The 9,038-nt window shown below is 37.3% G+C and overlaps 1 pseudogene; it reads right to left on the bottom strand.

Annotated features, from left to right (window-relative positions):
* Window positions 1–280: 280 nt before the first annotated feature.
* On the bottom strand, window positions 281–380 carry LOC123457117 (annotated as a pseudogene).
* Window positions 381–9,038: the final 8,658 nt, after the last annotated feature.

Below are 9,038 nucleotides of genomic sequence, written 5' to 3'. Positions count from 1 at the left end.
GAAGAAATATGTTTTCAAGATTAGACAACAGTACCATATCTTCTACTAATTTGATATGTCTATTTTTTTATTTAAAATGTGAAACACATGAGTAGAAAAGATGGCTTAGTGGTAAAGACATTCATCTGCAAAGCCAAAGAACCGTGGTTTGATTTCCTAGGATACACTTAGGCCAAATGAACGAGCTGGCACATGTATTTGGACTTTGCAGTAGTTGGAGTCCCTGGGATGCTAATTCTCTCTCTCTCTCTTTCTCTTTCAAATGAATAAAAAAAATAAGTAAAATATGGACCACTTCAAGAGTTTGTTTGCCACTCTTAAACAGGGGCCATGGTGATCTAATCTGTATCATTCCAATTTTAGTAAATTTACCATTTCAACCACCTCATCGTAAATAAAAACTGTCTCTAATTCAACATACACCAAATATCCTACTTACAAAAGTTATGAAGATTAATAATTGTAGGATGTATTGAGGTAATTTTAAGTCCAGGTGGTTAATTCCAGGCACATGAGCAACTATTTGGTTGCATCACATTCAAATTAGGGTCATTTAAAATCTAACTAATGGGCAGAAGAGATGGCTTAGTGGTTAACACACTTGCCTTTGAGACCTGAGTACTCAGGTTCTATTCCCCAGTACCCTCATCAGAGAGGTGTAGAAATTGGTGCATGCATCTGGAGTTTCTTCGGAGTGACTAGAGATGCTGGAGTTCCCATATTATCTTTCCCTCTTTAGTAAATAAATTAAAAAAATAAATAAAAGTCTTAATTGCTGAGTGTCTAAGAACAGCAGTGATATGAATGAAAGTTGGGATGACCTTACTGGAATAGATTAACTACATTAGTCACTTAATAAGGGTCTGGGTAGAACATAGTCTTCATATAATAATATTTTTAAAAAAATTATATGCAGATTAAGCTTTGATAAAAACATAGTAGATATATCCAGAAAAGGAAATATGTGGCCATTTTGTTGGTTTGCCTTAAAAAAACCTATACTGGAACTTCATTAACTAATGACCCAAACTTGAAAAACTATGGCTAGATAGTGGATACTTAAAAATATATTTATTTATATATTTTAGCAGAGTGGGTGAAAGAGGTAGAGAGAGGGATGAAAGGAGAGAGAGTGAGAGAGAGAGAGAGGGTGGTTGAGAATGGTCAAGCTAGGTCTTCCAACAATTGCAAATGAGCTCCAGATGTACCCCATACACTCTGAATCTGGCTTTGAGTGGGCACTGAGTAACTAAACTTTGGTCCTTGGGCTTTGAAGTTCCTTAACCTCTGACCCATCTCACCAGCTCTCTTTTAAAATATTTATTTACTTATTTAAAATATTTATTTATTAGGCTGGGCATGGTAGTGCATGCCTTTAATTCCAACACTCAGGAGGAAGAAATAGGAGGACTGTTGTGAGTTAAAGGCTGTACTGAGAGTACATAGTGAATTCAAGATCAGCCCCTATTTCAAAACACTTCTCAAAAAAAATTGATTGATTGATTGATTCATTCATTCATTCATTTTAGAATGAAATATTGAGAAGGAAACAGAGAGAATTTTGTTGGACAATATTAACTCTAAATACTGACATTTTATATGAATGATCAAAGTACCTATGGGTACATTGTCAATACTGAATAAAATTGCAGTCATTTCATCAGTCCCTGGATTTCCCACAAATTGTAATCAAGAACATGCAACAGCTTGAAATCATGGAGGACATAAACTGTCATGTATTGATCACATCAAATCCCATAGGACAACCTTACAATGTGATGTAAATCATAAATCCTGGGGTCTCTGTATGAGTTTGCATTAGGAGGACTTTGCCTTGCTTTTACAACTGTGAGTGAAAACAGTGTTAGTTTTTATGTCATTTGTGTTTTTATCCACTATGGTAGAGTGGGAACACACCAATGTCACTATTTAAATTCTATATTACTTAAAGAATAATTGCCAATATTCATTGTAAACTAAAATTTGTAAGGTCATAGTTGATGTCAATGGGCTCTAATATGTTTCCTACATCTGAAAGTAAATGTCTATGCCTTTTGGCCATGCAATAATTGGGTAATCCCACAATGAGAACCATGTGAGAAAAGGGTTTTCCCAAACTCCATAGGCAAAATATAACCCACTTTTTCAGAGCATTTTACAAGTAGAATTCATAACAAGTAGCAGAAATTTTTGTTGACCTCAGAAATCCATTCATGTGAAATTGAGCACTAAACACCATTTTATATTTTGAATGTGTTATGTTCCTCATTTCTTTGCACAGAACGTTTTAAGAATGTCAAGTGGTGTAATGGCCTGTGTAAGATTATAGGTGAGCATCTTGGCTTATATGAAAAGACAATACCAGCAGATCTTTGAAACCCATTATACCTACTTCTGTAATCCCCACCAAGATGATGGAACCAGACTCTTGGGGAGGTACGATATGGGTCATGGAATGTCCACAAGTCAGTGGCATTAAAAACAATAACCTCTTCTGATTTCGGCCATATTTGAAGTGGATGACCTGGAAGTGTGAGAAACAATAAAATTCTCATGTGGTAAGATGCTTCTGTTCAACACTGGCTCAGAGCAAGAGATAGTAAACAACATGGCCATGAGGCTGAAGGCACTCTAGGGTTGGTTTTACATAGTCACCCACGAAGATCTGATACTCACTAAAATTGCTAAATAGATATATTAAATTCAGTGCTTTGAGTCTGTATCGGTGGCACTCTCCATCTTGCCTATAGGGAAATTATAAGAAATACATTAGGCATCCAAAATATACAACATACTACTGAATGAGTAAAAAAGGATTATACACAGTTCATATGCTGAGAGCAAAACTCGCTCTGATTGCCCTGTGCATTGTCTTCATTTACTTGACAGAGTTCTTATGCAATTATTCTGTACATTTGAATCTGTGTCAGCACAGTTCACTTTGGGGGAGCAGATTGTGTGTGAAACACATCTAGCAGAGAGGAGTGTCTGTATCCCATGATGGCCTGAAGCCTTGCCCTTTAATGGAGACAGCCAAACCTTGCCTCATACATTGGATTCTAGGTGCAGGTGCATTGGGGAATGACAGCCACACTCCTCATGCTGAGGATCAGACTGGAATTTTTTTGATGTATTATTTATTTGTTTCTTCAGGAGACAAGAAGAGGCAGATAGAGAGAAAGAGAGAATAGGCATACCAGGGCCTCCAACCACTGCAAGGGAACTCTAGACGCAAATGCCCCCTTGTGCATCTGACTTAGAGGGGTCCTGGGGAAATGTACTGCGGTCCTTAGGTTTCACACGCAAATGACTTAACTGGTAAGCCATTTCTCCAGCCCAAGACTGCAATATTGACATCTGTAAATTCACACTTTAGTTTTCTGTCTGCCAGTACTGTTTCTACGTCTTTATGGATTTATTCAGAAATTGTATGATAATTATGTCTCTGGTGAAATGTTTTTTGTTTGCAATTCTAACTGTATCTTGAATGTATATACTTAGAACACAGTGTTAAGATCTGTAATGTATGAAATGTACAGGCCAGGAAAGTGAAAATAGCATGTTACCAACCCTGATTCCATATGTAACATTCTATTGCTGTGTTCTGTCTCTCTCTTTATCTATCTATCTATCTATCTATCTATCTATCTATCTATCTATCTATCTATAATCTAACTATCCTTCACATTTCCTAACATACTAATTTGTGAGAAAAAAAAAACAAAGTGAAACATTTTTTTCTTTCTGGGTTCCAATCATATTACTTTATTATAACAGACAGAAAAAAAATTAAAAATGAACATTCTCAACCAATATTTTTTATAAGAAATAGAAGCATACCTCATATTCGCTTGTAAGCAAACTCATAGAAAATAGTACCATCCATTCATATTAAGAACAATGTTTTATTTTTCTCATTTCCTAATTATACTTATCCACTGCATACTGCAAGTACCCGTACATTTATGTCATCCTTCATCTTTGGTTCATCTTGTTCTCATCCTTTCTCACCTGATAACGACACCTTCCAAAAATTTACATATCAGTGTTAATGCATTGGATTTCACTTGAATATTGAGCAACTATCTTGGTTTACGTTAAACCCTAATAGAAGAGAGGAGAGTAGTCTTTGAATTTTTTTCTTTTCCCCTTCTATTTTTTTTATTAGTTTTCTATTCAGCAAATGCAGGCAGTGTAGTACCATTATTAGGCTCATCCATGACCTACCCCCTCCCCATTGGCCCCTCCTTGTTGAGGTATATGGGTCATGCCTTGTGGAGTTAGCCCACAGTTATTGCGATAAATGTCTCTGCATATCACGACCCAACATGTGGCTCTGACATTCTTTCCCCCCCCCTCTTCTGCAAAATATCCCTGAGCCAATTTCAAACAATTGAAATTCTGCTCACAAGGGTTCTTTCCAGTGTGGTCCTGATATTGTCAATTTCTTTCTTCAGGTGTATGTATCATGCACATGCATACTTTTAAGAATATCGATTTAATTATGGGTCGTGCAATGGTGAGCCTGCTGTCAATATTGTTTGTGTTTTTCATTGACCTATTTCTCATGCTGAGTTTTTTCTTGCTGAACCTGGATCTCACTGAATCTTTCAGGGAAATAATAGGCACGTCTTTGTGGTCAACATTTCTCTGCTTCCCTAACACTGGACTTTCAGAACTATGGATTTTTATATTCTAACAAGCTAAACTAAGCTCCTCAGGCTTGAAAGTTAAACAAATTTATCCACAGAACCATCTCCACAACTTATAGACTTTTTGAATTGGGAAGCAAAGAGGTCAGATTCCTGGTATCTTTCAAATTTCTATGTAATCAAAAATAGTTGGGGAAATTTTCTTATTTCTAGAGTTAATGATTTTGCAGTAAGACACTGTCCCTACTGTCATGAACATATTAACAATTTCAATCACTTTATGGAAGGTCCTTATTAGGTAAGTGTGTGCCATGCAATGGTGAGGTGTAGTTTCCTTGCTTCTAATGTCCTTCAAATTTAAGCACGTGATTATTTTGAGTGTTGGAGGAAGTTCTTGGAGATGGAGTGTTTCCTTTTCACACTGGATTTGCTTAAAGTCAATGTATAAATAATTCTGCTAACAAAAATTGTGAATAAATTCACGTATATGTACCTGATTGTAAGGTCTATGAAAGTAACCCAGAATTTATGACACTAAAGAATTTTAGCAGATAATTAATTCATGACTTATCCAATCCAATTGCATGTGGTGGCATATGCCTATTATCACACTACCTGAGAGTGTTAGGCAAGAGTTTCAAGAATGCGAAGTCATTTTCAAAGTCATGGATTAATTTTGGAGAAGAAAATAGTATGCTTTCTCTGCTAAGTATTGAAAAACTCCCAAGCAAAGCCACTGGATCTTCTAGAGTTTATCATGTTATGGGCATGACAGGTAGCATATTTTTCTTAGCACGTTCAAAAAGTTAATATAAATCATTAACATCAGCTAGAGCTGTGCATCTCTGGTCATTTAAGATTTATCCATTGGAATTTTAACTGGCTCCTGGCAGGGACTGAAATGTAGCATGAGCAAATACCTCATGGTTCTCTCAAGAATGGACAGCAGCTCAATTTTTCATAGCAGTTCTCTGTGTCCCACCTGAAATTTGCCACCTTTGTAGCAGCCAGAATGCCACATTTGGTTTCTTGCACACAAGAAAAATCTTTCTTACCTCAAATCAAAAGTGAGGAACATTTCCTTATAAGCATCATAAAATTCCACCTCACGTATGTAAATCCTTAACAGGCCATTCTCTACTATTGCGATTAACCTGTGTGAAGCTATGGACACCGTGCGATATTTCCCTGAAAACTAAAAGGGAATGTTCAATTAGAAGCATCAGCCATTCCTCTAACTTTTCTCATCAATATCTATTGTGACCATGGCAGCTGATTTTACTCTTAAAAATATTAGCATCAAATCCTTGTGGGTGGAGATGTAGTTTCAAATTCATGCACATTGTCATAATTTCCCTTGAAAATATGGTTAAGTCCAAGGGATATACTGCAGTATTTGCACCTTATGGAAATGTATGTAATTTTTTGGCCAATCATAATGATTAACCTTAGCTATTTATTTATTTAAGTTGTGCTTGAAATTTTTCCTTAATATTTTATTTTATTGTCTATTCGCAGTCTTCTTGAAATACTAAAAATGCGTTAGGACATGAAAAAGGAATTTAAGGAAAGTCAACTCTATTTATGAGTGCTCATCCATTCTATGGTATCATTTTAAAAGTGGTGCTAACTTACTCTCCCTTGGAGAATATGCTTCTCTTTTCCAGATATATGTAGATCCTAAGGAGAGAGCCACCCCATCACACCTCAAAAGGGCCAAGGCTGAATGTAAGAAAAATTGGCGAAACAAACAAGGGTGCTGTTTTCCTGATGAACCAGATAACAGCAAAAGGGGAAAGGAGACCAACATAGAGAAAAATCAACTCCTACCAAGTCAGAGACCCAGAGCCTCAGAGGCCCCAAACACCTCAGCACTGAAGCAGACCAAAAATGAACCCAACATTGGTCAGGGAAATTCAACAAGGAGGGCCCAATGGGGAAGGGGTAGGTCATGGATGAGCCTAATAATGGTACCAAACTGACTGTATTTGCTGAATACAAAACTAATTAATAAAAATAAACTAAAAATGAAAACAGCAAGGTATTCCATGGAAATTTATAGAAAATCTTACCAAAATAAAATATGAAAGGAATCACATTTAGAGCATAAATTTTACATGCTTTCTAAGATATAATCTCTGACAATTCTACTTTTTTTTTAGTAGGGTTCAGTCTATTCCAGGCTGACCTGGAATCTGCTATGTAGAAAAAGTATTTTATTCTTAACACCTTCATATCAAGAAAAAACTAATTTAATAATATTAAGAGAATCATTACTGGGCTATGAAAACACAGGCAGAAGGGTGAGCTCTGTTGAATCAGATTCATGTCCTTGTAGAAGGGACATTCACCTGAGATCAAGATCACCTGCCCTCTGTCAGTTCATGGTAGCCACAGTACCTTCAAAGCTTTCTTCTCTGCACACACCAAGCAGCAGAGAGCCACAGCTAGCAATGGAATCTTCATGGTCTGAATATCGGTCTCCTCTCTTCCTGAGAAGCTCAGGGCAGCTCTCTCACTCTGCTGAGATGTGGTAGGATGCTGTAGATAAAGTCCATATCTGCAGGATGTGAAAGGATCCAATAGGTAATAGGTAAGTGGGAGGATCTGGGAAACAGGGATATTTGCCCTGCTCACTCTGTGTGTGCACCCTGTAGGGTCCTAAGTCTATTTCTTAGTGAGGCAATTTTACAGTTGCTGGCAAGGGACAAGTAAGGCTATTTATCAATGAAGACTTGTCTCATCCTTGCCATTCATACAGTATTAATGCTACTTAAGGCTGTTTTATAGAGAGCATTCATACATGTGGCGGACAGAGATAATTAAGGCTATATTTCAGGGCAATTCTTACACTTTTGAACAGGATAAGTCTACTAGGAATATTTCTCAATGGGGGTAATTCCTGTATTTGCTCATCAGAATATCTGAAGTATATTTTCAAAGATCATGGTCAAATACACTTGTTTCTAAATAATTGTCATTCCTTCACATTCTGGTCAAAGTTTACTCAACTATTTCTAGGTTAGTTCTATTGTCACAACTGCTCATCACAGACCATGAATGGTATTTCTCAATGAGGGCAGTCCCTACACCTGTTAGTCAGAGCTAAGTAAGAGGACTTATCAATGAAGATTGGTCGTACACTTTCAGGTCCTTGTCTTCTAAGGCTGATTCACAATGAGGTCAATCCATACACATGCTTACCAAAGCCAACTTTGGCTATTTCTCAACGAGTTCAATTCTTATGTCTCCTGTTCACAGATTATGAATGTGATTTGTTAATGACAGCCATTGCTACCCTTGCTTTGAACAGTCTATTGAGGCTGTTTCATAATTAGGCAATAGATACAATTAATGGTTTGGTCCTAGTATAAATATCATTTAAAGAGGACCATCCCTAAACTTCATGGTCAGATTCTCCTAAGGTAATTTCTAGAGGGAGGAATTTCCAACCCCTTTTGTCATTGTGCACTGCAGCTATCTTACATTGAGAGCCATTCCTTTCCTTACCAGTAAGAGACTACTAATACTATTTCGAAATGATGATTCTTACAGTTGTTATTCAGATCCTGTGGATGCTAGTTCTCAGAAGGGTGATTTATACACCTGCAGCTCAACTTATTCAACAGCTGTTGCTACATGAGGTCTATCACTATACTTGTTTATCAGAGAGCACAAAGGGTATTTTTCTTTTAATTTTTTTATTAATTAGTTTTGTATTCAGCAAATACAGTCAGTTTGGTACCATTATTAGGCTCATCCGTGACCTACCCCTTCCCATTGGCCCCCTCCTTGTTGAGGTATATGAGTCGTGTGTTGTAGAGTCAGCCCACAGTTATTGGTAAGATAAATGTCTCTGCATATCATGACCCAACATGTGGCTCTGACATTCCTTCTTCCCCCTCTTCTGCAAAACTTCCCTTAGCCATGTTGTGTTCAATTTTGGTCTGCTTCAGTGATGAGTTGTTGGGGGCCTCTGGGGTTCTGGCTCTCTGATTTGGTAGGCGTTGATTTTTCTCTGTGTTGGTCTCCTTCCCCTTTGTGCTGGTATCCAGTTCCTCAAGAAAACATCACACTTGCTTGTTTCACCAATTTTTCTTACTTTAAGCCAGGGGCCTTCTGAGGTATGATGGGGTGGCTCTCTCCTTAAGATCTACATATATCTGAAAAAGAGAAGCAGATTCTCCAATGGAGAGTAACTTAGCTCCAGGACAAATGAGATAACAGAGAACTTAATAGGTGTAGGCCCTCCTGTAGCCCATGTTTGATAGTAGCATGATATTGGAGAGTGGGATAATGTTTGAATATGGTTCTGACTTGTTTCCCAGCTCCAGCTATGGGTCCCAAACCACTGAGGGGATCAGTTAGCCAAATCAAGAGCAGTTG

The sequence above is a fragment of the Jaculus jaculus genome, chromosome Y, assembly GCF_020740685.1.
Source record: "Jaculus jaculus isolate mJacJac1 chromosome Y, mJacJac1.mat.Y.cur, whole genome shotgun sequence".
NCBI classification, from domain to species: domain Eukaryota; kingdom Metazoa; phylum Chordata; class Mammalia; order Rodentia; family Dipodidae; genus Jaculus; species Jaculus jaculus.
The sequence above is the reverse complement of the archived record's forward strand: the minus strand, read 5'-3'. Positions and strand labels throughout refer to the sequence as shown.